Source organism: Emys orbicularis, chromosome 15 (assembly GCF_028017835.1).
Source record: "Emys orbicularis isolate rEmyOrb1 chromosome 15, rEmyOrb1.hap1, whole genome shotgun sequence".
Taxonomy (NCBI): Eukaryota; Metazoa; Chordata; order Testudines; family Emydidae; genus Emys; species Emys orbicularis.
The window spans coordinates 26,738,722-26,747,035 of record NC_088697.1 but is presented as its reverse complement, the minus strand read 5'-3'; positions in this window follow the sequence as shown (position 1 = coordinate 26,747,035).

Genomic DNA, 8,314 nt, shown 5'->3' with positions numbered 1-8,314 from the left:
TTATTTGGAAAGAATTATTTCCTCCAATCAAAAAACCTTACACATTCTGAGCAAGGCCCTATTCAGACTGGCCAGGGAACCACGTAAGCAGCTTGAGGGACAGACTGTACTTAAGTCGAGTTTGTTACGGAGATGTGAATACGGAGCAAGCCAGTATGCAACAAGGCTCGCCACCACATTCACCTACCAAAGCCAAGCATATGGCACTGTGAGAGGTGGGAGTAGGTTGCATAATTGGGACCTGTGCTTTCAAAGCTCAGGCCTCTACAGTCAGATGGTATGGTTATATCTTGTGATTCTGCCAGATGTACCTAGAAGGCTAAGGGACTTAGGTAATTTCAGCTATAATAATGAATAAATAACTCCCAGCACATGGCTTCAAAGAGTTGAACCACTAACAAGAGTGTTAATCCTCTCCCTTCCATGGTGCCTTCCATCTAAAGATAGCAAAGCACTCTGTGATCAATAGTTAAGCCTCACATGGCATCTGGGACGGCTTGAGGAGTAACGTAAAGAGGAGTAACCATGAGAATGGTGTGGCAGGAACATGATTTTAGACTGCAAGCTCCTCGGAGCAGGAAATGTCTTTGTCTTGTAAAGTGCATAAACATATCCTCGGTGTTCACAACAAAACAGCAGCCGCCGCCAATCTACTCCCTGCCAGGCCATTTTATTGAAGATGGAGGGGGAGGATATTTTGTGGTTTGTAAAAATGCCATGAACGCCAAGATGGTTAGGTTGCATTATAATAAATGAGGTTTCTTGAACTCTTAGTTATCTCCTTCAGGACATTTATTTTGTAAATTAAAGACTTCTATGTCTAGAGCCACACTGCAGATTACAAAAACCACACGCAGATCCCTTATTGGTCCCACCACAGCAATAAAACTAGATAAAATGTCAAATGGGCAGCCACAAAAGTATCAATTGCTGTGCAGTGGTTTTAAGCAGCAAAGCTGGCAAACTCCGATTGTACTGCAGGTCAAAAACAGCAGGAAACATGAGATCGAATATAACATGGCGGGAGGCATCTTACAGAAATATTACAGTTATACTGCAGCTGTTGGAGGGATTCTATAGAAACCCTTGCAAAGAAATATGCTACCAGAAGAGGAATCTGCCCGTGAGTTTCTCTGGAGGATAGAATACTCTTGTAAAACACAATATAAAGGGGCAACTAAACAAGAGGTAGGCAGGTTTTAGGTGTTATTTTATGTAGCTGGACTGTCACAATCCTACGTGCGATAACGCTGCCACCAAAATAAAATTCACTGGCCCTTTAAACACATTCTCAAGGAGGACATTGGCCGTTTCTCAAAGTTTGTGTTGACCAAAGCATCTCACTTCCTTAAAAACCAAACTCTCTGGGCACGTCTACACAGTGATCAAAAATCCATAGTACCGCATCGCAAAGCCTGGGTCAGCTGACTCGGACTATGGGGCTATAAAATTGCCATGAAGACGTTCAGACTCAGGCTGAAGCCTGGGCTCTGAGACCCCACAAGGGAGGTTTCCAGCTCAAGCCTGAATTTTTGTGAATTTTTTCACTGCATTTTTATAGCCCCAGCCCGAGTCAGCTGACCTGAGCCAGCCACGGTTGTGCTGCGGGTTTTTCTTATCATAGTGTAGACGTACCTGCTAAGGTCTGACAGTTCTGATGGGAATGTAAACAAACTGCAACTATGCAAGCAGCTGCTTGGTAACATTTATGCCTATGAAAAAAAAGACTTATGGCAGGTTCCACTTTTAAAATGTACTATTATTATTATTATTATTTCTATTACAGTAGTAACTAAAGGCCACAATCAAATTTAGTGTCCCTTTGTGCTAGGTGCTGTACAGACACATAGGAGAGACAGTCCCCTGTCCCAATGAGTTTACAATCTAAATAGATAAGACAGACAAAGGTTTGAGGTAGAAACAGAGGTACAGAGAGGTGAAAGCCCAGATCTCAAAAGGTATTTAGGTGCCTAACTCCCATTGATTTCCCATTGATCTGGGCTGAAGTGATTTGCCCACAGTCATACAGCAGGTCAGTGGCAGAAGAATTTTCTCATTCACTCGTTTTTGTCCTAAAGATAAGGCTTCCCCCTCCATAGAGGCCCACTTCTCTGTCCACTTCACCACCACAACCTCAGGAGCAGGCATCATGGCCAAAGGTGCCTAGATGTGAACATATTCACAAACAAAACACTTTGGATGATATCCTGGTTCCACTGAAACCTATAATAATACTCCCACAGACCTCAAACGGGGCAGGATTTCAGCGCTTGTTTGAAAGAGAAACCGAGAGAGAGATGAAAGAGTATTTCAGGCAAATCCAGTTACCACCAAAGTATCCTTCTGCAGTGCTTCCTAGATGTTGCCTGCTGGCAGGACCAGATAGCAACTGACAAGGACCTGTTCCAGTTCTGTCTGTCATTCTCATTTAGGGTTCATCTTGGTCTCCCTGCCAGAGTCCATCACAAGTTTTGCATATCTTAATTCCCCAATCAGATCCCTCTAGGAGTTTGCTTTACCCTCCTCTGAAATCAGAAGTGGCTTTACCATAGCTCTATGAATAGTAAGATCCAAGACCTGTGGGAAATGATTATATTACATTGGATTTCAAGCCAGGGAATCTTGGCATGAGTGTGCTGGGGGGTGGGGGGGGAAGGAGTGAGAGAAGGATTAGCAGACTGCAGAGCTAGGTTTGTGCCATGCTGAAAGATTTGGCACTTGAGGAAATAGGTTGCTAATTGCTCACATAAAAGCTAGACGACCCGTAAAATACTGCATAAGTGGGGTCAAATCTGCACCTTACTGAAGGGTGGGGACTTTGGCACATGGTCCCTACTCTGCTATTCCAATAGTTCTGGTTCCTGTAGCATGTTCCACCTACGCCAGAATACAAACATGCTCACTGCACCTGAAGGCGACATCGCCACTCTTTGGGTTTCCTGCATCCCAATACAAGACGTTTTCTCAAAATTCAACACAGGGAGGCTCTGCAAGGAGCTGGAAGGTTCAGGGATATGGACCCTGTTGCTTCTTGGATGTTGGTTCAAATCCAGGCCCAAGGCTGTGGTGATCAAAAGCTGTAACCATTTGAAAGCTGTTTGCTGGCCTCTCTGAAATGACTGTGGGACCTTAACCCAGAGCCTAATGGATGTGTAACCTCATCATACAAATTACCCCCCCCTTTCACTGCAAAGATGCCTAGGACTAGGGCTGGTCACATTTTTTACCACTGAAACTTTTTTTTGGTGGAAAACAGTTTTCAACTAAACATGAAAAGTGTCTACTTTGTGCTGAAAACAGTTAGTTTTCATTGAACAAACCAAACACCCGAACACTGACATATTTCAGTTTGGATATCCAGCTTCCTGCCTTTGGGAGTTGTAGTTAGATTTTCCCATGTCCAAATTCTTCTGAACACTGAGTACCATCCACCATCCTTTCCATCCCTTTTCTATATATTACTAGATTGGTAATAGCTCTAGAGGGAACCCGAGACATGAATCAAGATTTCTTCCTCTGGCATGAAAGACAGATGGAGGGTGTCTAAAAGCACGAGGCATTTTCTCAACAGCTACAAAATTTTCTTCGGTAATTACAGCAGGGTCTCTATGGCAGCCAGCCTCCGAGCCCGGATCAACCGACTCAAGCTCACAGTGCTCATGCTACTGCACTAAAAAGTAGCTGTCTAGACATTGGGGCTCAAGCTGGAACTTGGGCTTTGAAGTCTAGGGACGGGGGTGGGCTTCAGAGCCTGAGTACCAGCATGATCCTCAATGTGTACACAGCTATTTTTAGCAGGGTAGTGCAAACCTCCACCAGCTTGAGCCTGTTGAGCTGGGCTCAGACACTTGCTGCTGAGGGCTGCTGCTTGCTGTGTAGACATACCCTATGTGATTAGGCAGCAGAGGAACTGAGCAATGGACAGTACATACGCAACGGCGCTCAGTAGTATACCATGGTGGAGCAGGGCTCTAGCCATGAGTAGAACTTTATCCAGCGAACGTCTCTTGGGGAAACAGTGTTACTATGCTGGGAGTGTTCCTCCTTCTGTTGGCATGTAAAGCATCTACACTGGGGGGCTATGCTCACATAGGCTGTGTAGGGTAGACATTGCCTAAAGGCTTGTCTATACAGAGACTTAGTGCATGGCAGGCTGGTGCACTGTCGACAAGCCCTTAATCAACTAGCTACAGGTTTAAGCTAAACCAAAATCAACTAGTCTTAAACTGAAATCAGTGTCCACACAGGGGCTTGTTGTACTGGTATAACTACATCCGTTTTATTGATTGCAACAGTTCAGTTGAACTGGTGCAAGTCTGCGTAGAACAGGCCCAAGTCCTGTTAATGTCAATGAGAGTTGGGCAGCCAACTCTTTCAGGCTGCAGGGAAAATTCCAGCGTTGGCAAAGATCTCATTTTCTGATGTGGCACCACAAAAAGCAAAGGCATATAAACATGGAGGAAGTTGTTTCTCAATCCTCCAAGATTAGAAATTGATGATAGGACATGTTGATACAAGCGATCAAGGAAAAAAAGGCAGGGGAAAGCACTAACACTGAAATTCTCACGCAGAGGTATAATCCTCTGTAATATCATAATCCCTTCTTCCTGTCTCATCTCAAATGGGATAGCATGGACAGAAGACAACTTCAGGTAGGGAGCAGCCAGTTGACACAGGGGGAAAAATGCACTTACCATGCACAAAGAGAAAACAAAACTAGAAATGTCTCATTGTTCATGTATAAAGGGCCATATCTTGCCAACCTCAGTGCAGTGTCTTACTGTGTAAAAGTCCGATTTCCATGAAACCCCTCATAGAATAAAGTGCTATTTGACACGAGGAAGCGTGGAAGAATGTGGTCCAAAAGGAGAACTGTTTCTCAATTAAAATGTTTTTGGAAGATGTCATCTGCTCTTTAATGCCCTGTCCTAGAACTGTGTTTGAATAGAATGTTAAAAAATCCTAGAACCTATTAGCAATAGTATCCTAACATCCTATGCTATAGTACTCTGCTGGGTCATGAGTGAAATATTCAGTGGCCTCCAAACAACGCTTGTCTGTGTCACCAAACCAGCTTATTTACTACAGCAGGTCTCTCTGCCGATGGGACTCATAGATTTTTAAGGCCAGATGGGAGCATTATGAGAATCTAGTCTGATCTCCTGCACAACACAGGTGAGAGGATCCTACACAGTGATTCCCCGGCAGCAGGAGCGGCGCCAGGGTTTTTGCCGCCCTAGGCGGCAGCGCTCCTCCTCAGAGCATTCGGCAGCGGGGGTCCTTCTGCTTCGCGTCTTCGGGGCGCTTCGGCGGCGGGTCCCGGAGCGAGTGAAGGACCCGCCACCGAAGCGCCCAGAAGACGCAGAGCTGAAGGACCCCTGCCGCCGAATTGCCGCCGAGGATGGCAAAATGCTGCCCCCCAAATCCTGCCGCCCTAGGCGACCGCCTAGGGTCACCTAGTGGAAGCGCCAGCCCTGCCTGGCAGGGGGGAAGAATTATTCTTAAGCACCATCTAGCCCAGTGGCTCTCAAACTTTTGTACTGGTGACCCCTTTCACATAGCAAGCCTCTGAGTACAACCCCCCCCTATAAATTCAAAACACTTTTTAATATATTTAACACCATTATAAATGCTGGAGGCAAATCAGGGTTTGGGGTGGAGGCTGACAGCTCGCGACCCACCCCCATGTAATAACCTTGCGACCCCCAGTTTGAGAACCCCTGATCTAGCCCAATAACTTGGGGCTGAGCTAGAGCATCCCTCTTTAGCGAGAGATCTAATCTCGATGTAAAGACCTTAAGCGATGATGAATTCACCACTTCCATTGCTAAAATGTCCCTGTGGCGGATTAATTTGTGCCAGAGTTGAGCCCCGGCACCGCTAGTCTTGGTCGTTCGTAGCCCTGGCACCTCTGGGCTTGCCGTGTCTGTTATGAAAGTTAAAAAATTGCTTGAGCCCCGGCATGTCTTTCAATACAGATTAAGCGTTGGGATTACCCTCATTAGAAAATCATCTGCACAATGCTGGCCCCTCACTTTTTTTCTTTGGGAAGAGCGGGGGGGTTGTGTGTATGTGTGTGATCGTTACAGGTACGTCTACACCGCAATAAAAAAAAAACTGCAGCACCAGATCTCAGAGCCCAGGTCAACCGACTCGGGCTTGTGGGGCTAAAAATAGCAGTGTAGACGTTTGGGCTCAGACTGGAGCCAGGGCTCAGAGACCCATCCCCCCACGCGGCATTTCAGAGCCCAGGCTCCTGCCCAATCCGAAACATCCATACTGCAATTCTGAGCCCTAGTCAGCTCACCCAGGCTGGCTGTCACCAGGCCACACGTCTTTTATTGCAGTGTAGCTGGACCCTAAAAATTCTGTCTCCCTCCTAGCACTCCAAGGAGTTTGGCCTCTGACTGCTCAGGGAAAGGAATCATGTTCCATCTCACTGCCCACTTAGAGTGTTCCTTTTTACTCTGTTTCTCACCTGCAAGCCACTGCATGCATCCGATGAAGTGGGCTGTAGCCCACGAAAGCTTATGCTCAAATAAATTTGTTAGTCTCTAAGGTGCCACAAGTACTCCTGTTCTTTTTGCGAATACAGACTAACATGGCTGCAACTCTGAAACCTGATAAGAAAGACGGTTGTTTCAATTGCTTTATCAGCTTTATCCTTAAGCCTCTGTAGACTCAATTGTAGACTCAACTCTAATAATGGCCGATGCATTTTTTCTTTCTGCTCCGTGGCTAGAATGCAGTTAAACATTCCTCAAAGCGCACAAGTGCCTTTAAGAGAGTGGAAAAGGAAGGGGTTGGGGGGAGCGCCTTACCTCAAAGCTCTAAGTGTACATTGTTCATTGCCAATGAAATCCAGATGTTCCTGAAACTCTGCCGTGTTGTCCCCCTCCCCTTCATAATATGGGATGGATTTTAAAACCTGCTTGAGTGGAAGGATAGGCTAGTTCCCTCAGCATTACCATTTTATCAGCACACTAAATACACTCAAAAGATCCTTGGCACCTTCCCCCCACAGCTAAACAAAACAACCTCAAACAACTAAGTCCTTTAAGAATGAAACAGGCATTCTCTTCTCTCCTCTATGTACAGTGGATGGCAGATAACTTTGTCCACTATATAAGAACCACTATATGGAGCATGGATGGTAAAAGCCAGTTCTGACAGGGCATGATCTAACAACCATTGAACTCAGTGGGAGTCTTCCCATTGACGACAGTGGATGATGGATCAGGCCCGTAATGCTTAACGAGATCAGAAACTACTAAAACAAGGGAGGATGGAATTCAGCTAGCTTAGAACTTCCGCATCCTTCACAAGAGGCAAGGGGAGACACGTATCTAGACAAAACATGACTAAATTACCCTTCTTCTTTCCAATTAGGTGAACATCAAGCTATTTTAGAAATGTAGATCCTAAATATTGATTTAGGAGCCTACCATAGGCAGCTGGTTTGAAAATCTTGGCCAGAGCATTTATGAAATACTATGATATGGTGGAAGAAAAGCTCTATCTAACAAAGCCAATCCCTGTATAATTAAGCCAAAGCCTATATAAGCCAAATCATAACAGGCAGAGCTGTTAGTCCTGCCTATAGGTTGCCTGACACTTTCCATTATAAGACCCTGTATTCAGTTGTTTGTACCTTTGCCAAACTTTAACCATTTGGGCTGAAATACATAATAAGCTAGTTACTGTAGTCTTAATTGATCCAACCCACACATGCAGAGTATGGGTCTTGGTCCCCATATAATGGCTGATCCAGGTGAGAAGTTGAGTCACCTCTAGCTAAGGGAATTACTATTTTAGCTCATAAAGTCTCATGATTTTAGTTTGGAAGGGCCTGGGTTCAAACCTGGACTACGGTCCAAGTTGGGAGTGTTGTTATAAAGACTTCTCCATATTTATTTGTTAAAAAATGGCCTTTTGTTAATTCATGGCCTAAGTAATCAGATTCTAGCAGTGGTTTCCAAATAATGACATGTTTTCCCCCACTTTCTCTTATCTGCCCTGCACATTTGTTCTTGATAGGATCAGTTTTATGGATTCTTGCACAACAAAAATCTTATAAGCATGACAGTTGACTCTGCCCTTATCCATCCTGACCTCTAATCCTCTAGAGAGACATTTACACTGAATCAAGATAGCTAAAAGCTTTATTAGTAAGGCTTATAATTGAATTAACTCAGTAAGTGAAATACATTAACTAGGTTTCTAGGAGAAAAGTACCCCAGGGAAAGATCTGGACAACACTTCTGCTGTTAATATCAACGAAAATATGGGGGACTGAATGGTTCAGGGGTCATTC